Source organism: Bufo gargarizans, chromosome 4 (genome assembly GCF_014858855.1).
Source record: "Bufo gargarizans isolate SCDJY-AF-19 chromosome 4, ASM1485885v1, whole genome shotgun sequence".
Classification (NCBI taxonomy): domain Eukaryota; kingdom Metazoa; phylum Chordata; class Amphibia; order Anura; family Bufonidae; genus Bufo; species Bufo gargarizans.
The window spans coordinates 386111781-386135001 of NC_058083.1; the positions used below are offsets into that span (position 1 = coordinate 386111781).

At 45.0% G+C, this 23221-nt stretch overlaps 1 protein-coding gene across 2 annotated transcripts in view; it reads right to left on the minus strand.

The window, feature by feature from the left end:
• The window catches only part of NLRC4 (NLR family CARD domain containing 4), a 204396-nt gene that overhangs the window by 173249 nt on the left and 7926 nt on the right, over positions 1-23221 (minus strand). The gene's annotated exons all lie outside the window — the stretch shown is intronic.

The following is a 23221-nucleotide window of genomic DNA, read 5'->3' on the forward strand; positions in this document are numbered from 1 at the left end:
CAGACTATTGCTGGTTAAATGCACTTGGTGTGACAGCTTCACCCTGATGTAGGCTTTAGCCAAAAAACAACCACACCATTGAGGGTTAAATGCACTTGGTGACAGGCGCAGCTTGCCCCTGATGTAGTATATGGCCAAAAAATAAACAGACTATTGCTGGTTAAATGCACTTGGTGTGACAGCTTCACCCTGATGTAGGCTTTAGCCAAAAAACAACCACACCATTGAGGGTTAAATGCACTTGGTCGCAGCTTGTGCTGGCGCACCACAAGACACAAAATGGCCGCCGATCACCCCAGAAAAATGTGACTGACAAACGGTCTGGGCAGCCTAAAAACAGTGAGCAATTGAGTATCAGCAGCTCAATGATCCACAGCTGCAGATCGATCAATAATCAAGTACTTTGGAGGAGTTAATCTGCCTAATCTCGCCCTACTGTCGCAGCCGCAACCTCTCCCTACGCTAATCAGAGCAGAGTGACGGGCGGCGCTATGTGACTCCAGCTTAAATAGAGGCTGGGTCACATGGTGCTCTGGCCAATCACAGCCATGCCAATAGTAGGCATGGCTGTGATGGCCTCTTGGGGCAAGTAGTATGACGCTTGTTGATTGGCTGCTTTGCAGGCTTTCAAAAAGCGCCAAGAAAGCGTCACAAAAGCAGCAAGAAAGCGACGAACACCGAACCCGAACCCGGACTTTTACGAAAATGTCCGGGTTCGGGTCCGTGTCACAGACACCCCAAAATTCGGTACGAACCCGAACTATACAGTTCGAGTTCGCTCATCCCTAATGATAAATAAATAAATAAAATAACAATGACAAACTAACAAAATAAAAATATACTGTGCCCAGTATCCATATTTGCCCCCAAAAATAATTACTTTAAGCTAAGAGTGTGCCACAGTGCTCCAGACAGTAAAAGTGCTCCCCAAAGTCCCTACAAAAGAAATAATTATCTACCAGAGTGCGCTCGGTGTTACCAATGCCCCCGATAGTAATAACGCCCACATTGTGCCCATGCTAGTAATCATGTTCCCTATAGTCCCTCAGTAGTAATTCTCTTTATAATGTGTGCCAGTAGAAAAATGCCCCCTTACAATGTGCACCAGCACAAACATACCCTCTATTATGTGTGACAATACAAAATTACACCCTTTCCTTTCAGATCCATATGCTCATACAGACCCCCATATCAGTTGCTCAGACCTCCATATGAGATGCTCACAACCTCATATGAGATGCTTAGGCCCCCCCATATCTGATGCTCAATCAGATCCTCATATGAGAAACTCTGCCTACACCCCCCTCCCATTATCAGATGCTCATTCAGGCCCCCATGAGAAGCTCAGACAGACCCCATATCAGTTGCTCAGACCCTCCCCCCCCCCCATATAAGTTGCTCAGATCCCCCATATCAGAGGCTCATTCAGGCCCCCATATGCTCAGCCCCCCCATAACAGATGCTTATTCAGGCCCCCAAAAGCTCAGACAGCCCATATCAGTTTTGCAGACCCCCCATATGAGATGCTCAGGCCCTCGTTCGTATCAGATGCTCATTTAGGCCCCTATATAAGAATCTCAGGGCCCCCGTATCAGATGCTCATTCAGGCCCCCCATATGTCAGTTGCTCAGAAAGGCTCCCATATCAGTTGCTCAGACCCCCTTCCCCCATATCAGTTGCTCAGACCCTCCCCCATATCAAATGCTCATTCAGGCCCTGTCCTGTTCCAACCCTCGTATCTCCTTTTACTGCCCATCACAGACCTCCTGCCACCAGAGCCCCTTCTACCTAATTGCTGTCCATACAGGGCCCCGGTCACCTGTTTCACTCCTCTGCCTGTCATTATGGTAGTGTCTAAACCGTGTTTCACTGCCTGAAGAACAGTTAAAACTAAAATAAATAAACCTTTATTCATTAGGAGAGGACTGTGGAACATCTAAAATCCCATGGATTGAAAGACAAAAAACAGCATGGGTTTACTTCAGGGAGATCATGTCAAACTAATCTTATTGATTTTTTTGATTGGGTGACTAAAATAATAGATGGCGGAGGTGCAGTAGACATCGCTTATCTAGACTTTAGTAAGGCTTTTGATACTGTCCCACATAGAAGTCTTATCAATAAAATGCAGTCTTTGTGCTTGGACTCCCATATTGTTGAATGGATTAGGTAATGGCTGAGGGACAGACAACAGAGGGTTGTAGTCAATGGAGTATATTAAGACCATGGTCTTGTTACCAGTGGGTTACCTCAGGGATCTGTTCTTGGACACATATTGTTTAATATCTTTATCAGCGAAATTGCAGAAGGCCTCGATGGTAAGGTGTGTCTTTTTGCTGATGACACAAAGATTTGTAACAGGGTTGATGTTCCTGGAGGGATACACCAGCAGCAGAACAAATCCAAAATGGGACAAAAAGAAAAAATGCAAGAGAGGACTTAGAGGTGGAACCAAGAACCGCCACATCAGAAGCATCAAGGCAACCCCGGGAGACACCATTGGACCCCCAAACAACCAAAAGGAACAGAATCATGCAGGAGTAAAGATCTTTAATCCTGACTCCAGGCCAAGCATCAATACTTCAGAAGGGCTTATCATTTTGCCTAGCGGTAAAATTCAATGAATTTGAACTATTCATTGACTTCAACACCTTTATCCGCAAACTCACCCTACAGAGGCATTTCTCCATCTCAAAAAAAAACAATCACTTGCTGACTCAAAAGGAGCTCCCTCAGAAGACCCTGGAGCCACTCCACTGGCACATACCAATTTAAAGCCAAAATCTACCCTTTACCCCACTCATCATAAAGGGAACCACATAAAAAAATGTTTTCCCTAGTATCCAAAGAGATAAGAAGCATCAGCAAGAACTTGAAGAACAAGAACAACCTCACCGTGAAAGAGAAAGAAGCCCTATTGGAACTCACTACAAATGACACTTTAGTTGTCAGAAGTGCAGATAAAGGAGGAGGGATTGTTCTCCAAAAGAAGGATAACTACATCATGGAATCTAAGAGGATCCTTGATGATCCTGCTTATAAGTCCCTCCCTGTCAATCCACTGAACCAGGACAGAAGAAACCTCTTGATACTCCTAAATGAAGCAGAGGATAATAAGATTCTGACCAAAAAAGAAAAAGAGTATCTCACAATTCATCATCCGAACACAGCAATCTTTTTATCATCTACCGAAGGTTCATTAAAACGAAACAAACCCCCCAGGAAGGCCCATTATTTCTGGAATAAACTCCATAACCAGCAACCTTTCACATTATGTGGATATTTTTTTTACAAAAACATGTCACCAGTCTCAACTCCTATCTAAGAGATTCAACTCAGTTGATCTCACTTCTGAAAGAATTAGACTGGGATCTATCTTACAGGTGGTTGACTTTGGATGTGGCGGCACTCTATTTAAATATTCCACACGAGGCGGACATCCATGCAATGGACCATTTTTTGCAAATGGATGACCAATTGACTCAGAGACACAAGCAATTTATCGTTGACGCTATCCGGTTCATCCTGACGCATAATGTCTTTGCATTTGAGGACAAGATCTACAAATAGTGCAAAGGGAGATGGGGATGCGATTCGCTCCAAGTTTCGCTAATCTCTACATGGGTCGATTTGAAGACGCATTCCTTTACAACAATCACAATTGGATCAATTCAATTATGTTTTATAAAAGGTACATTGATAACTTAATTTTTATTTGGAAAGGGAGCGAAGAAGAAGTACAAGCATTTGTGTCCTATTTGAATAACAACACGTGAAACCTTAGTTTAACGTCAACAAGCTCAACTAATTGAATACCTGGACCTGGTTTTGTACTCTGAATAAAACACAATTATGACAAAAACTTTTTTCAAAGGTAATAGTTACCTGGACTACAAAAGCGCACACTACAGAAAATGGAAAGATAACATTCCATTCAGTCAATTTAAACGTATAAGGAGGAACTGCTCAACAACCAATGATTTCATTGCACAAGGCTAGATTTTACGCTCCAGGTTCCAAAACAAAAATTACCCAAGAGGAATAATTGAAGGTGCTTTCAGACGAGCATGCGAGCAGAGCCAAGAGGATTGTCTAATGACCAAAAAGAAGTCAGACGCAACGGTCAACCTTATAAAATCCAAATCTTCCTTCATCACCACCTTCAACCCCAACCATGGGGCACTAAGGAACATCATAACCAAATATTGGCATATCCTGAAGGCCGATCCCTATCTCAAAAAAACGATTTCCTCCAAACCCCACTGCACATTCAGGAGGGCCTGCACCATAAAGAACGCACTAGCCCCGAGCAAATAAAAAAAAAATAAAAAAATTACCTCAATGACTACATCAAAGTGAATTCCTGACCCTAAAGGTAGTTTCAAATGCAGCCACAACTTATGCAAGTGTTGTGCTAATATTAATAACCGGATTACGACCTTCAAGAGCAATGTTGCAGGCAAAGAATTCTCTATCAAAAGTCTCATGAACTGTTCATCATGTTATGTTATCTATCTCCTAGAATGCGCCTGTGGACAGCAATATGTACAGTACAGACCACAAGTTTGGACACACCTTCTCATTCTGTCACGAGGGTATCGAGAACCACGCCTGACTCCGTTATACCCGGGGTCAGGAAGTCGCAGCGGTTGGCTGCACGCTCTATTTAATATAGGGCTGTTTTCCTTATGGTAGCTTTCTGGGTTTGCTTTGCAAACCCTTTTGGCTCACTCAGGGATCCGTAGCTCCTTCTCCTCAGCTGTTCCTTGTCCAGCACTCCCAAACCTCCCTATATTCCTCTCTCACACTTCTCTGGTTGCCAGAAATAGAGCTTCCTGCCTGGACATCTATCCTGACCCACTGGAGCTGTGTTGCTGCGTTCTCTGACTGTTGATTTAGAACGCTACCCTCCGGATCCCTGTTGGACCTTTGTGGACAGTTGTTGTCGTCCACCTGGGTGTTTGTGTTTGTCTGTGTTTGTCTGTCCTCTCCCTGGTGTTTCCCTCTTAGTGCAGTGGTGAGGACTAGCGATCCCACCGGCCCGTTCACTATCTAGGGCTCATTTCAGGGAAAGCCAGGGTTTAGGCACGTGATCACCGCACGGGTGAGGAACCCGTCTAGGGACGTCAGGGCAGTGAGGTGCCAGCTGCAAGGTGAGTTAGGGGTCACCACCTTTCCCTCTCACTTAGGCAGGGCTTTCCCTGTTTTCCTCCCTGTGCGTGACACCGGTCATTACATTATCTCTGGCCCTTATTTTGTGTAGGTAAAAAAAAATAAAAAAAATGTATATATTATTTTTTTTTTCCCTACTTACAATCCAGTATGGATCAAATTGCTGCTCTGTCCAAACAATTTCATGGCCTGTCTTTGGAGGTGGTAGGATTGAAGGTGTCGGTCCTCCAGCAACAGCAGCAATTACAACTGACCGCAAGCCCAGCGGTTGCTACTGGTAACCAGGTTGTTGCGGAACTCAAGGTCCCTCTCCCTGACAGATTTTCTGGGGGAAGGGACAAGTTTTTGGCATTCCGTGAGGCCTGTAAGTTATATTTTAAACTGCGCCCTCACTCCTCTGGTAATGAAGATCAGCGGGTGGGGGTTGTTATTTCCCTGCTGCAGGGGGACCCGCAGTCCTGGGCGTTCTCTTTACCTACTGATTCCCAGGCTCTTCGGTCAGTGTATGAGTTTTTCGGGGCCTTGGGTCTCATATATGACGACCCTGACCGAGTAGCACTGGCTGAATCAAGATTACGGAGACTCTTACAAGGAGAACGGCCGGTAGAGGATTATTGCTCTGAATTCCGTAGGTGGGCTACGGATACCCAATGGAACGACCCGGCTCTCAGGAGTCAGTTCTGCTCTGGGTTATCCGAAAGGGTTAAGGATGCGCTTGCATTATATGAGACCCCCTTTTCCCTTGATGCGGTTATGTCCCTTTCTATCCGTATAGAGAGACGCCTTAGGGACAGGTTGAAAGAACCGGAGAAATTGGTAACTCCTCTCAAGCAGCAGTTAGTCTGTACGGACTTAGATGAGCCTATGCAGCTAGGAGGAACTACTCGTCAGGTCCGTCCTCCTGAGGCTCGCCGTAGGCGTGGGGTTTGTTTTTTTTGTGGGGAGAGGGGTCATTTCATTAATGTCTGTCCTTCTTTCCTCAGAAACAAAAGACCGTCGGAAAAACTACTAACCCCATGCTGTGTGGAGGATGTCAGCCGGGGGGGTATACGTCTCCTCCATACGTACATCGCAATTTGTGTTGCCAGCGGTTATTGTTTTTGGTGATAAGATGGAGACTATTTCTTTCTTTTTAGACAGTGGAGCAGGGGTAAATTTGATAGATGCCCATTTTGCCCGCACTTTGGGTTTGTCTCTCTGTATGTTACAGAGACCCATTCCCATATTCACTATTGATTCTGCTCCCCTGTCTCAGAGAAACCTCACCCACATTGTTCATAATATACACCTTTGGGTAGGGGACCACCATAACGAGATGCTTTCAGGTTATGTTCTGGAGGGGCTTCCCACTCCGGTGGTGCTGGGTCTTCCCTGGTTGGTAGCGCACAATCCAGTAGTGGATTGGCAGGCCAGGGAGATATTGGAGTGGAGTGAGCAGTGCAGAGAAAATTGCTTAAATAGCAATTGCTTAGTCGCCTCCATAACTACCCTACCTACATTTATTTCGGATTTTGAGGATGTTTTTTCTGAAAAGGGTTGTCAGAAGTTACCACCTCATCGTCCTTATGATTGCCCGGTTAGCCTTATTCCCGGCGCAAAATTACCCAAGACCAGTTTATAGAATCTTTTGGGTCCAGAGAGACAAGCCATGAAAGATTATATCTCCGAGAGCTTGGCTAAGGGACACATCAGGCCCTCTTCTTCACCCGTGGCTGCAGGGTTTTTCTTCGTTAAAAAGAAAGATGGGGGCCTGCGTCCTTGACTAGATTTTCGCGAATTAAATCGGATAACCATCCGAGACCCATACCCTCTTCCTCTCATTCCTGACCTGTTTAATCAGATTGCGGGTGCTAGGTGGTTCTCCAAACTTGATCTTAGGGGGGCCTACAATCTGATTCGTATTAAGGAGGGGGATGAGTGGAAGACAGCGTTTAACACCCCTGAGGGGCATTATGAAAATCTAGTTATGCCTTTCGGTCTGACCAATGCTCCTGCCGTCTTTCAACATTTCGTTAATGACATTTTTAGTCATCTAATCGGCAGGTTTGTGGTAATATACCTAGATGATATTTTAATTTATTCGTCTGATCTGAGAACACATGAGGAGCATGTCAGACAAGTACTGCAGGTCCTACGGACGAATGAATTATATGCTAAGATTGAAAAATGTGTCTTCGCCGTTCAGGAAATACAATTCCTGGGTTATTTTTTATCTGCTTCAGGTTTCCGTATGGATCCTAGGAAGGTCCAGGCAATTTTAGATTGGGATCTTCCTGAGAACCTCAAAGCACTACAACGGTTCTTGGGCTTCGCGAATTTCTATAGGAAATTCATTAAAAATTATTCACTTACTGTAAAACCGCTTACTGACATGACTAGGAAGGGGACTGATTGTTCTAAATGGTCTGACGCCGCTAAAGTTGCTTTTTCCTCTCTAAAAGAGAGGTTTACCTCAGCACCTGTACTAGTCCAACCTGATGTCTCTCAGCCTTTTATTGTTGAAGTCGATGCGTCAGAGGTGGGAGTGGGGGCGGTGCTGTCTCAGGCTCCGTCTCCTGGCAAATGGCGTCCTTGTGCTTTCTTTTCGAAAAAACTATCTGCAGCAGAAAAGAACTACGATATTGGCAATAGGGAACTATTAGCTATTAAACTTGCGTTTGAGGAGTGGCGCCACTTCTTAGAGGGGGCAGTCCACCCCGTCACTGTGATTACGGACCACAAAAATCTCCTGTACCTCGAATCAGCTAAGCGTCTCACCCCTAGACAGGCTAGGTGGTCGCTATTTTTTACCAGGTTTAACTTTGTTATTACCTATCGTCCTGGGGCAAAGAACACCAAGGCTGATGCACTATCTCGTTGTTTCCCTGGAGGGGGTAATGTGAGTGATCCGGTGCCCATTCTACAAAGAGGAGTGGTTGTCTCTGCGGTACACTCTGTTTTGGAGGGGAAGGTGTTAGAGGCCCAGGGGGACGCCCCGGTCTCTTGCCCCTCAGAGAAATTGTTTGTACCGTTGAACCTACGTTTCGAATTATTAAAGGAACATCATAATTCGGCACTTGCTGGGCACCCGGGTAGTAAAGCAACCTTGGAGCTATTGTCTCGTCGTTTTTGGTGGCCAAGGTTGCGTCAGGATGTATTGGATTTTGTGTCTTCTTGTTCTACCTGTGCGCGCGCAAAAGTTTCAAATACACGTCCTGCAGGGTCTCTATTACTACTCGTCATTCCCAATAGACCGTGGACACATCTGTCAATGGATTTTATCACTGACTTACCTTTGTCTGCGGGTAAAACAGTGATTTTGGTAGTAGTGGACAGGTTTAGCAAAATGGTACACTTCATTGCGTTACCCACACTACCTAATGCTAAGACTCTTGCTCAGGTATTCGTCAGTGAAATCGTGAAGCTTCACGGGGTCCCCTCCGATGTTGTTTCGGATCGGGGTACCCAGTTTATTTCTAAATTTTGGAAAGCTTTTTGTTCCCGTTTGGGGGTACACTTGTCCTTTTCCTCAGCTTTCCATCCTCAGTCGAATGGACAGACTGAGCGAACCAACCAAAACCTTGAGACATATCTAAGATGTTTTGTGTCTGAAAACCAAGAGTTGTGGTCATCATATTTACCGTTAGCTGAGTTTGCCATAAATAATCGTCGTCAGGAATCCACTGGCAAGTCACCATTTCTTGGTGCATATGGTTTTCATCCCCAATTCTGTACTTTCAAAGAGGGGGGGTCTTCTGGGGTTCCCGAAGAGGAACGTTTTTCGTCATCTCTTTCATCGGTATGGCAGAAGGTGCAAGCTAACTTGAAAAATATGGGAGGTAAATACAAATGCATGGCTGATAAGAGACGGTCGCCAGGTCCGGACCTAGGAGTGAATGACTATGTGTGGTTGTCTACTAGGAATATTAAATTGAAGGTTCCCTCTTGGAAACTGGGTCCTAGGTTTATTGGCCCTTACAAAATTGTAGCCATCATCAACCCCGTGGCTTTTCGCCTGGAGTTACCTCAGACTTTTAAAATTCATAATGTTTTTCATAAGTCGTTACTCAAAAAATATGTTCCACCTCTAGAACCATCACCGCTGCCACCCCCTCCTGTTGTCGTGGATGGTAATCTAGAATTTCAGATATCCAAAATTGTTAATTCTCGTCGGGTCCGCCGCTCTCTTCAATATCTGGTGCATTGGAGAGGTTACGGTCCCGAGGAAAGAATGTGGGTTCCTGCGTCTGAGGTAAACGCCAACAGGTTAGTTCGGGTTTTTCATGCCTCTCATCCTGAGAGACCTGGTCCTGAGTGTCCGGAGGCCCCTCGTAGAGAGGGGGGTACTGTCACGAGGGTATCGAGAACCACGCCTGACTCCGTTATACCCGGAGTCAGGAAGTCGCAGCGGTTGGCTGCACGCTCTATTTAAGATAGGGCTGTTTTCCTTATGGTAGCTTTCTGGGTTTGCTTTGCAAACCCTTTTGGCTCACTCAGGGATCCGTAGCTCCTTCTCCTCAGCTGTTCCTTGTCCAGCACTCCCAAACCTCCCTATATTCCTCTCTCACACTTCTCTGGTTGCCAGAGATAGAGCTTCCTGCCTGGACATCTATCCTGACCCACTGGAGCTGTGTTGCTGCGTTCTCTGACTGTTGATTTAGAACGCTACCCTCCGGATCCCTGTTGGACCTTTGTGGATAGTTGTTGTCGTCCACCTGGGTGTTTGTGTTTGTCTGTGTTTGTCTGTCCTCTCCCTGGTGTTTCCCTCTTAGTGCAGTGGTGAGGACTAGCGATCCCACCGGCCCGTTCACTATCTAGGGCTCATTTCAGGGAAAGCCAGGGTTTAGGCACGTGATCACCGCACGGGTGAGGAACCCGTCTAGAGACGTCAGGGCAGTCAGGTGCCAGCCGCAAGGTGAGTTAGGGGTCACCACCTTTCCCTCTCCCTTAGGCAGGGCTTTCCCTGTTTTCCTCCCTGTGCGTGACACTGGTCATTACACATTCAAAGAGTTTTCTTTATTTTCATGACTTTGAAAATTGTAGATTCACACTGAAGGCATCAAAACTATGAATTAACACATGTGGAATTATATACATGACAAAAAAGTGTGAAACAACTGAAAATATGTCATATTCTAGGTAGCCACCTTTTGCTTTGATTACTGCTTTGCACACTCTTGGCATTCTCTTGATGAGCTTCAAGAGGTAGTCACCTGAAATGGTCTTTCAACAGTCTTGAAGGAGTTCCCAGAGATGCTTAGCACTTGTTGGCCCTTTTGCCTTCACTCTGCGGTCCAGCTCACCCCAAACATCTCGATTGGGTTCAGGTCCGGTGACTGTGGAGGCCAGGTCATCTGGCGCAGCACCCCATCACTCTCCTTCACGGTCAAATAGCCCTTACACAGCCTGGAGGTGGGTTTGGGGTCATTGTCCTGTTGAAATGATGGTCTAACTAAATGCAAACCAGATGGAATAGCATGCCGCTGCAATATGCTGTGGTAGCCATGCTGGTTCAGTATGCCTTCAATTTTGAATAAATCCCCAACAGTGTCACCAGCAAAGCACCCCCACACCATCACACCTCCTCCTCCATGCTTCACGGTGGGAACCAGGCATGTAGAGTCCATCCGTTCACCTTTTCTGCGTCGCACAAAGACGCGGTGGTTGGAACCAAAGCACAGATTTCCACTGGTCTAATGTCCATTCCTTGTGTTCTTTAGCCCAAACAAGTCTCTTCTGCTTGTTGCCTGTCCTTAGCAGTGGTTTCCTAGCAGATATTCTACCATGAAGGCCTGATTCAGACAGTCTCATCTTAACAGTTGTTTTAGAGATGTGTCTACTGCTAGAACTTTGTGTGGCATTGACCTGGTCTCTAATCTGAGCTGCTGTTAACCTGCGATTTCCGAGGCTGGTGACTCGGATGAACTTATCCTCCACAGCAGAGGTGACTCTTGGTCTTCCTTTCCTGGGGCAGTCCGCATGTGAGCCAGTTTCTTTGTAGCGCTTGATGGTTTTTGTGACTGCACTTGGGGACACATTCAAAGTTTTCCCAATTTTTCGGACTGACTGACCTTCATTTCTTAAAGTAATGATGACCACTCGTTTTTCTTTACTTGGCTGCTTTTTTCTTGCCATAATACAAATTATAACAGTCTATTCAGTAGGACTATCAGCTGTGTATCCACCTGATGTCTCCACAACGCAACTGATGGTCCCAACCCCATTTATAAGGCAAGAAATCCCACTTATTAAACCGGACAGGGCACACCTATGAAGTGAAAACCATTTCAGATGACTACCTCTTGAAGCTCATTAAGAGAATGCCAAGAGTGTGCAAAGCAGTAATCAAAGCAAAAGGTGGCTACTTTGAAGAATTTAGAATATGACATATTTTCAGTTGTTTCACACTTTTTTGTTATGTATATAATTCCACATGTGTTAATTAATAGCTTTGATGCCTTCAGTGTGAATCTACAATTTTCATAGTCATGAAAATAATGAAAACTCTTTGAATGAGAAGGTGTATCCAAACTTTTGGTCTGTACTGTAGGTCAAACTATCCAGACCCTTAGAGAACGCCTGAACAACCAGAGATGGAATATCAAACGGGGCTATCTGAAACATAGTATTTCTAGACATTTCCTGGCCATCCATGACTAGGATCCCACTAGGTTAACTATCATGCCCATCGAACATGTCTCTGATAGCTGCTCCGACAGATTCAGGACTTTACAACGGAGAGAAATGGCTTGGATCTTTAAACTTCAAACACTGGAACCTTATGGTCTCAATGAAAGCCTAGAAAATAAATGTTTCTAAATATAATTAAACTACTTTCCTAAAACTTGCTTTCTGTTCTCATATCCACAACATCAGCATCTTTATATCCATCCTACTCCCTCCCCTCCTCCCTTCCCCTGTCTCCCTCATTCACATCTAGCATCGCTGCGACCATCACCGCCCACTCTACCATGCCGCTCTATCATTTCCATGCTTCCAGCCAACTTCATTGCCCCCCCCCTCATTCCCACCCACTCCATCGTCCTTTCACCCAGGCAGCATCCACAGGATGACGGTCTTCGCTCAGCCAGGGTTGCCGCCCCATCACATCACCAGGCTCCGCCCACCAACACTCCCACTCCTACATCGATGTGCCGCTTCATCCCAGCTGCCTTGACCTCGCACATGTTCCCCTTCTCTTTGCTGGCCCAGCGCTCGCTTCCAGCACACAGCATCTGGACGCCACACATGCCAGATGCCTGGAGCAGCGCATTCTTAAACAGCAGCTTCTCCATAGGTATGTCTCCCAGTGCCGCTCATTTTTGGGCAATTCCCTCTGCCCCCCCCCCCCCCTCCCATCCACTTGCCTCTTAGGGCCAGTACTAGTCCTATAGTACACCAAATACACCATTCTAGTATATCCAATGACACATTATGCCATCTTTTTCTAGCAACCCCCTGATTTGCTTCTATCATAGGTTCACTCACTATAGCAACATTTTACCATTCACACCATACAAGTGACGCTATAGTGGTATTACACCACCGCTTCTGCTCTTTTCAGATTGATCAATTGTTATAGGTACACACAACTTTTTCGGTAAATAATTTTTATCGCATATGAATTTTATATGTATATGTACTTTAGAACAGCTAATAATCACTATCCTCTTATAAACGCCAGCTTTTATCTGTCATCCTAAATTGGCACTGTTTCATCCACTTATTTGTTTATCTATCCATTTATATATATATATATATACACTCACCTAAAGAATTATTAGGAACACCATACTAATACGGTGTTGGACCCCCTTTTGCCTTCAGAACTACCTTAATTTTATGTGGCATTGATTCAACAAGGTGCTGATAGCATTCTTTAGAAATGTTGGCCCATATTGATAGAATAGCATCTTGCAGTTGATGGAGATTTAAGGGATGCACATCCAGGGCACGAAGCTCCCATTCCACCACATCCCAAAGATGCTCTATTGGATTGAGATCTGGTGACTGTGGGGGCCATTTTAGTACAGTGAACTCATTGTCATGTTCAAGAAACCAATTTGAAATGATTTGAGCTTTGTGATATGGTGCATTATCCTGCTGGAAGTAGCCATCAGAGGATGGTTACATGGTGGTCATGAAGGGATGGACATGGTCAGAAACAATGCTCAGGTAGCCCGTGGCATTTAAACGATGGCCAATTGGCACTAAGGGTCCTAAAGTGTGCCCAGAAAACATCCCCCACACCATTACACCACCACCACCAGCCTGCAGAGTGGTAACAAGGCATGATGGTTACATGTTCTCATTCTGTTTACACCAAATTCGGACTCTACCATTTGAATGTCTCAACAGAAATCGAGACTCATCAGACCAGGCAACATTTTTCCAGTCTTCAACAGTCCAATTTTGGTGAGCTCGTGCAAATTGCAGCTTCTTTTTCCTATTTGTAGTGGAGATGAGTGGTACCCGGTAGGGTCTTCTGCTGTTGTAGCCCACCTTTCTTTCCCATTCTGACAGGGGACGGTGAGGATTGCAGGTTTTTATTGAATACCTTTCTATATTTGATTAAACGTTTTGGGGTGCCCAAAGCTCTGGATAAAATGGAGGTCCTGGTCACTTGCCTCTCGTTTTTAGGCATTGAGATTGATTCTTCTGCCATGGTTTTCCGCTTACTTGCGGAAAAACTTGATAGATTGTTACGGTTAGTCCAAGTTTATTTTTAGCTATCCGTAAGGCCACTCTTCTTCAGGTCAAATCCTTGCTCGTTTGGGACTCATTCTTTTCGAATTGGCGCTGCAACGGAGGCTGCCACGGCTGGCCTTTCCGAGTCTGAGGTTATGCGAATTGGCAGGCGTTCCTCCTGTTTTGCTACTTATATTCGCCCTGTCTTGCTATAAAAAAATAATAATAATTAATATAAGAAAAAATGTAAATAAAAATTCAGAAAAAATAAATAAATATTATTTTACATGCTGTTTTGTTGCCTTATATTGGTTGTGGTTGTTCTAATTGTTTTTCATAGGTGCACTTCATTCGACTGTCTGGATTATCGGCTCCGCTTATGTATTTTGGGCGGCACAGAGAGTGGACTGCCGTCCAGATGGCCGTACTTGGGTTTTCGGGAGGTGGACATGTTCTGGCATGGAATCTGTGGTCTCCGGTGGCCCCTAGTCCTTGCTGAGGTGGTAGATATCAGCAGGTCCTCAACTGGCCTCGTCATTCTGATGATTCATGCTGGGGGGAATTTCATGCTGGGGGGAATGACCTTTGCTCCTTGAGGCTGGCGGAGCTTATGACCCTTATGTGGGCAGACATGGAGCGTTTCTCTTAATTTTTTCCAGAAATGGTCCTAGTTTGGTCAGAAATAGTCCCACGGGTTGTTTGGCATTGAAAAATGTCGTAGAACGGTAAATGCCCGAATATCCCATTTTATTAGATCCCGTTCGGGTATAGTGGTTGACCACCGGCAATTGAAAGGAGACAACAGGGCTTTACTACGCCCAGATGGTGTTCACTTGTCTGATATCGGACTTTTTATAAATATTTTTCTTTCGGGTCTACAGGATGGGGTGGAGCATGCCATGTTTATGTTGGGTGGTGGTCGGTGCCCCGTGCAGGTTTACAGTGGCTCCTCCGTGGCGGTACGAACATAAATAGCAGTATGGAGTTAAGGAGAAATGGCGGACTTGCTCGCTGGGAGTCCAGCGGCCGGCATACCGCTCCTGATGAGTAACGTTTGAGCAGCTCAAGGCTCTGGTTTTTCGTTGATAAGAGAAAGTGAATAAAGCTGTGGCCAATCACCACCCAACATCTGGTAGTCTTGTGGTTATTTCTTTAGAAGGTGGGGTGTTTGAAAGGAGGCAGGGGGTGGTGGTTATGGTTCCCCTGGTTATGGTTGGGGTCCTCAGCAGTCTGCGGGTCCCCCAACTGAGTAAGGAGGAGGCGTGAGGACTGTTGTGACCCCCCCTTTGGCTTTGGTAATAAGGTTTATCCCCCCCCCTCCCTTCTTTCTCCCTCTCTTGAATAGGATTTATAGGTAGGCAATGCAGGGGTTAAAAGCACTCCGTGCTTCCCCTTGCCTTTCTTTTTCCGGGCTGTATGGGCACCTCCCATTCAGTATTTAGCCCATTGGTTCTGCCCCCCCTCTTCCCTTTTTTACGTCTGGCCAGCAGTTGTCCCTCCCTCCCGCCCCTTTTGTTTGTACTACGGGTTTTCGGTCATGGGTCTGGGAGTTCCCGATTTTTCCGATCATTTATGTGTTCCTGATTTCTGTTTCTGTTTATTAGTCTCTCCAATTATGCTTATTCTTAATTCACAGCTGGCGATACGAACATAATTAGCAGTATGGAGTTAAGTAGAAATGGTGGACTTGCCCGCCGGGAGTCTAGAGGCCGGCATACCGCTCCTGATGAGTAACGTTCGAGCAGTTCAAGGCTCGGGTTTTTCGTTGATAAGAGAAAGTGAATAAAGCTCTGGCTGATCACCACTAGGGTTGAGTGAACCCGAACTGTAAAGTTCGTGTTCGTACCGAACTTTAGTTTTTGGACCCCGGACCCGAACCCAAACATTTTGGTAAAAGTTTGGGTTCGGGTTCGGTGTTCGGCTATTTTATAGAGCTTTTTGAAAGGCTGCAGAGCAGCCAGTCAACAAGCATTTAACTCTGTGCCCGAAGCCATCATAGCCATGCCTACTAATGGCATGGCTGTGATTGGCCAGTGCAGCATGTGACGCAGCCTCTATATAAGCTGGAGTCACGTAGCGCTGCACGTCACTCTGCTCTGATTAGTGTAGGGATAGGATGCTGCTGCTGTGAGGGAGAGAATAGGACAGAATCTTTAATCAGAAGCGCTTGTTAACTCAGCGATCTACCTAGATTTTGTTTTGTGGGTGCAGTGCACAATCTTTTTACCCTGCCCTGAGCCCAGTGATCCAGAAAAATCACTTTTATCCATCTGTTAGTTAAGTGTGCAGCGGTCATTTTATGCAAGTTCTGTGCAACAGCACAGTATATGTGCATTTGTGAAAGTCAAATAGAAGCTTGAACTACTGCAATTATATTCTGGGTTTAAAAAAAAATCACCAATTTTTGGCAAGACCCTACATCTGTGGCCTTTGCAGCATTTGTCAGTGTGCAATTTAAGCTAGAAATACAGCAATAATTTTCTAGGCTTTAAAAAACACCCTTTTTGGGCAAAATGCTAAATTTGCGGCCTTGTCTGCATCTGACAGTGTGAGATACACGCTTTAGATACTGATGTGCTTTTCTGGGTTTTAAAAAACACCCTTTTTGGGCAAAATACTTAATTTTTCAGCCTTTGCTGCATCTGTACGTGTGAAATTCAATCGTTATATACTGCTGTCATATTCTGTTATTAACCACCTCCCGACCGCCTAACGCGCCGATGCGTCCGGGAGGTGGTTGATTTGTTCCTCCTGGACGCATCGGCGCGTCATCTCGCGATACCCGAGATTTCCTGTGAACGCGCGCACGCAGGCGCGCGCGCTCACAGGAACAGAAGGTAAGCGAGTGGATCTCCAGCCTGCCAGCGGCGATCGCTCGCTGGCAGGCTGGAGATGTGATTTTTTTTTTAACCCCTAAAGGTATATTAGACGCTGTCTAATATACCTACTACCTGGTCCTCTGGTGGTCCCTTTTGTTAGGATCGACCACCAGAGGACACAGGTAGGTCAGTAAAGTCACACCAAACACTACACTACACCCCCCCGGTCACTTATTAACCCCTTATAAACCCCTGATCACCCCATATAAACTCCCTGATCACCCCCCCTGTCATTGATCACCCCCCTGTCATTGATCACCCCCCTGTCAGGCTCCGTTTAGACGTCCGTATGATTTTTACGGATCCACAGATACATAGATCGGATCCGCAAAACACATACGGACGTCTGAATGGAGCCTTACAGGGGGGTGATCAATGACAGGCGGGTGATCACCCATATAGATTCTCTGATCACCCCCTGTCATTGATCACCCCCCTGCAAGGCTCCATTCAGACGTCCGTATGATTTTTACGGATCCATGGATACATGGATCGGATCCGCAAAACACATGCGGACGTCTGAATGGAGCCTTACAGGGGGGTGATCAATGACAGGCGGGTGATCACCCATATAGATTCCCTGATCACCCCCTGTCATTGATCACCCCCCTGTCATTGATCACCCCCCTGCAAGGCTCCATTCAGACGTCCGTATGATTTTTACGGATCCATGGATACATGGATCGGATCCGCAAAACACATGCGGACGTCTGAATGGAGCCTTACAGGGGGGTGATCATCCCATATATACTCCCTGATCACCCCCTGTCATTGATCACCCCCCTGTAAGGCTCCATTCAGACGTCCGCATGTGTTTTGCGGATCCGATCCATGTATCCATGGATCCGTAAAAATCATACGGACGTCTGAATGGAGCCTTACCAGGGGGGTGATCAATGACAGGGGGTGATCACCCATATACACTCCCTGATCACCCCCTGTCATTGATCACCCCCCTGTAAGGCTCCATTCAGACGTCCGCATGTGTTTTGCGGATCCGATCCATGTATCCATGGATCCGTAAAAATCATACGGACGTCTGAATTGAGCCTTACCAGGGGGGTGGTCAATGATGGAGGTGATAAGGGAGTCTATATGGGTGATCACCCCCCTGTCATTGATCACCCCCTGTCATTGATCACCCCCCTGTCATTGATCACCCCCTGTCATTGATCACCCCCCCTGTAAGGCTCCATTCAGACATTTTTTTGGCTCAAGTTAGCGGAAATATATATATTTTTTGTTTGTTTTTTCTTACAAAGTCTCATATTCCACTAACTTGTGTCAAAAAATAAAACCTCACATGAACTCACCATACCCCTCACGGAATCCAAATGCGTAAACATTTTTAGACATTTATATTCCAGACTTCTTCTCACGCTTTAGGGCCCCTAAAAAGCCAGGGCAGTATAAATACCCCACATGTGACCCCATTTCGGAAAGAAGACACCCCAAGGTATTCGCTGAGGGGCATATTGAGTCCATGAAAGATTGAAATTTTTGTCCTAAGTTAGCGGAAAGTGAGACTTTGTGAGAAAAAAACAAAAAAAAATCAATTTCCGCTAACTTATGCAAAAAAATAAAAATTCTATGAACTCGCCAGGCCCCTCATTGAATACCTCGGGGTGTCTTCTTTCCAAAGTGGGGTCACATGTGGGGTATTTATACTGCCCTGGCATTTTAGGGGCCCTAAAGCGTGAGAAGAAGTCTGGGATCCAAATGTCTAAAAATGCCCTCCTAAAAGGAATTTGGGCACCTTTGCGCATCTAGGCTGCAAAAAAGTGTCACACATCTGGTATCGCCGTACTCAGGAAAAGCTGGGGAATGTGTTTTGGGGTGTCATTTTACATATACCCATGCTGGGTGAGAGAAACATCTTGGTCAAATGCCAACTTTGTTTAAAAAAATGGGAAAAGTTGTCTTTTGCCAAGATATTTCTCTCACTCAGCATGGGTATATGTAAAATGACACCCCAAAGCACATTCCCCAACTTCTCCTGAGTACGGCGATACCAGATGTGTGACACTTTTTTGCAGCCTAGGTGGGCAAAGGGGCACATATTCCAAAGTGCACCTTTTGGATTTTGCAGGCCATTTTTTACACATTTTGATTGCAAGGTACTTCTCACACATTTGGGCCCCTAAATTGCCAGGGCAGTATAACTACGCCACAAGTGACCCCATTTTGGAAAGAAGACACCCCAAGGTATTCCGTGAGGGGCACAGCGAGTTCCTCGAATTTTTTATTTTTTGTCACAAGTTAGCGGAAAATGATGATTTTTCTTTTTTTTCCTTTTTTCCTTACAAAGTCTCATATTCCACTAACTTGCGACAAAAAATAAAAAATTCTAGGAACTCGCCATGCCCCTCACGGAATACCTTGGGGTGTCTTCTTTCCAAAATGGGGTCACTTGTGGCGTAGTTATACTGCCCTGGCAATTTAGGGGCCCAAATGTGTGAGAAGAACTTTGCAATCAAAATGTGTAAAAAATGGCCTGCGAAATCCGAAAGGTGCACTTTGGAATATGTGCCCCTTTGCCCACCTTGGCTGCAAAAAAGTGTCACACATCTGATATCGCCGTACTCAGGAGAAGTTGGGGAATGTGTTTTGGGGTGTCATTTTACATATACCCATGCTGGGTGAGAAAAATATTTTGGTCAAATGCCAACTTTGTATAAAAAAATTGGAAAAGTTGTCTTTTGCCAAGATATTTCTCTCACCCAGCATGGGTATATGTAAAATGACACCCCAAAACACATTCCCCAACTTCTCCTGAGTACGGCGATACCAGATGTGTGACACTTTTTTGATGCCAAGGTGGGCAAAGGGGCACATATTCCAAAGTGCACCTTTCGGATTTCGCAGGCCATTTTTTACACATTTTGATTGCAAAGTACTTCTCACACATATGGGCCCCTAAATTGCCAGGGCAGTATAACTACGCCACAAGTGACCCCATTTTGGAAAGAAGACACCCCAAGGTATTCCGTGAGGGGCATGGCGAGTTCCTAGAATTTTTTTATTTTTTGTCGCAAGTTAGTGGAATATGAGACTTTGTAAGGAAAAAAGAGAAAGAAAAAAAAATCATCATTTTCCGCTAACTTGTGACAAAAATAAATAAATTCTAGGAACTCGCAGTGCCCCTCACGGAATACCTTGGGGTGTCTTCTTTCCAAAATGGGGTCACTTGTGGTGTAGTCATACTGCCCTGGCAATTTAGGGGCCCAAATGTGTGAGAAGTACCTTGCAATCAAAATGTGTAAAAAATGGCCTGCGAAACCCGAAAGGTGCACTTTGGAATATGTGCCCCTTTGCCCACCTTGGCAGCAAAAAAGTGTGACACATCTGGTATCGCCGTACTCAGGAGAAGTTGGGGAATGTGTTTTGGGGTGTCATTTTACATATACCCATGCTGGGTGAGAAAAATATCTTGGTCAAATGCCAACTTTGTATAAAAAAATGGGAAAAGTTGTCTTTGCCAAGATATTTCTCTCACCCAGCATGGGTATATGTAAAATGACACCCCAAAACACATTCCCCAACTTCTCCTGAGTACGGCGATACCAGATGTGTGACACTTTTTTGATGCCAAGGTGGGCAAAGGGGCACATATTCCAAAGTGCACCTTTCGGATTTCACCGGTCATTTTTTACAGATTTTGATTGCAAAGTACTTCTCACACATATGGGCCCCTAAATTGCCAGGGCAGTATAACTACGCCACAAGTGACCCCATTTTGGAAAGAAGACACCCCAAGGTATTTTGTGAGGGGCATGGTGAGTTCCTAGAATTTTTTTTTTTTGTCGCAAGTTAGTGGAATATGAGACTTTGTAAGAAAAAAAAAAAAAAATCATCATCATTTTCCGCTAACTTGTGACAAAAAATAAAAAGTTCTATGAACTCACTATGCCCATCAGCGAATACCTTAGGGTGTCTACTTTCCGAAATGGGGTCATTTGTGGGGTTTTTCTACTGTTTGGGCATTGTAGAACCTCAGGAATCATGACAGGTGCTCAGAAAATCAGAGCTGTTTCAAAAAGCGGAAATTCACATTTTTGTACCATAGTCTGTAAACGTTATAACTTTTACCCAAACCATTTTTTTTTGCCCAAACATTTTTTTTAATCAAAGACATATAGAACAATAAATTTGGCGAAAAATTTATATATGGATGTCGTTTTTTTTTGCAAAATTTTACAGCTGAAAGTGAAAAATGTCATTTTTTTTGCAAAAAAATTGTTACAATTTGATTAATAACAAAAAAAGTAAAAATGTCAGCAGCAATAAAATACCACCAAATGAAAGCTTCATTAGTGAGAAGAAAAGGAGGTAAAATTCATTTGGGTGGTAAGTTGCATGACCGAGCAATAAACGGTGAAAGGAGTGTAGTGCCGAAGTGTAAAAAGTGCTCTGGTCATGAAGGGGGTTTCATCTAGCGGGGCTGAAGTGGTTAAAAAAAACACCCATTTTGGGCAAAAAACTAAATTTGCGGCCTTGTCTGCATCTGACAGTGTGAAATACAATCTTTAAATACAGCAATAATATTCTGGGTTTAAAAAAACATTCATTTTGAGCAAAGTGCTTTGCTGCATTTATCACTGTGAGATACACTCGTTAGATACTGGTGTTTAGTGATGTCCTTGCGGTTCGCCCGGCGGTCGTTTCGCGGGGAACTTTGAGTGTTCGCGATTCGAGGAACATGCGAACATATGGAGATATTTGCGCCCGTCATATTTTTTTACATTGTGAAGAACTTTGACCCATGACACATCCATCAGGTGGTACAAGACAGCCAGTTGAGATGTTTCAGCACATGGACATACCCCCTACCTTATGAATAAACCTGATCTGGCCGCCATTTTACATTCAGTGTTTTGCCAGTGTAGGGAGAGGTTGCTGTGTGGAGCAGGGACAGACTGTTAGGGACACCAAACGCTATCTAATAGGGCCACAAAAGTCTTTTTAAGCACTGGTATAGGTGTGCTATCGATAGGTGTGATACACAGAGGGGTATATACTTTTATAATGAGTCAAAAACACATAGATCTATATAGTGATCACCTAGAAGTCAGGGGCCTAGGGGCTAGTGGCTTACTAGGGCCATTTTAATATAGGAGAAGGGTCCGGACGGGGTCGCTCTTATACGGATGTGTGCATGGACCCTCAAATAAACATTATTAAAGGTTACGTTTTATCTTTATGTATATTCTAATGGATTTCCTTCCTTACAATGTTATAATATACTTTATATGTTAGAAAGTATATTACAGTGCATTTGTATTGTGCGGCAGTTGTGTGCGGTTCTGCTGCGATACTGCAGGTATATAGAGGGACAAGTGTTATTGGAACAAATAATTTCTACTGGTGTGATATACCAGTGGTCCCCCCAAAAAACTGATTGAAGCAGGGTGTTATATACCAATATAATTTCTTTATAGTGGATTTGGGTACGTTATAGTGTATTTGCGCATGCGCGTACGCAAAAATTATATTGCCGATATTTTGCATTGAAAAAAATTATGAATTGAGATCGCAAATTTGAATAATGAATCTGATATGTCACTGTCGATGTTGTGGGACTATTTGTGCACTTCTAGTAATTATTTTTTGCCTGGAAATATGAGCTGAAGGTTTTTCAGGTTCGCCTGCCATTAAAATGAATGGGACCCGTTACAAACTTGCGGTTCGCAAACATTTGATCGCGTTTGGGAACCATCCCGGCAGGTGTTCTATACTGTTATTAAAAAAACACCCATTTGGGGACAAAATCTTAATTTGCAGCCTTTGCATCATCTGTCAGTGTGAGATACATGCGTTAGATACTGCTATTCTATTCTGTTATTAAAAAAACACCCATTTTGGGTCAAAAACCACTTATGTTTCAAGATGAGTAAATGGGAGGACCACCGCAGCACGTCTCGGATGATGACAAAACACAGGTGCCAACTGCTGTGGCTTTCGAAAGTGTGCAGACTGACAAGGAGGGCAGGGGTGAAGACTGGGTGGAAGATGATGTGCAGGACGATGAGCTCCTCGACCCCACAGGGAATCAAGGTCATGCAAGTGACCTGTGGAATTCGGAGGAAGAGGCGGTGGTCGCACAGAGCCACCAGCATAGCAGAAGAGGGAGCAGGGTGCAAAAGCGGAGCGGCCGTCCCCTAGACAGTACGCCTGCTACTGCCCACCGCAGCAAGGGACCGAGCACACCAAAGCCAGCTCCAAGGAGTTCCCTGGCGTGGCAGTTCTTCAGACAATGTGCTGACGACAAGACACGAGTGGTTTGCACGCTGTGCAAGCAAAGCCTGAAGCGAGGCATAAACGTTCTCAACCTGAGCACAACCTGCATGACCAGGCATCACACCTCTGGAGTGACAGTGCCACCTGCCACCCCGCAAACAGATGATCTGCCAGCAACACCACCACCTGGGTCACCAAGCATTTCCACAATGTCCCACAGAAGCGTTCAGCTCTCCATCTCCCAAACACTGGAGTGGAAGAGGAAG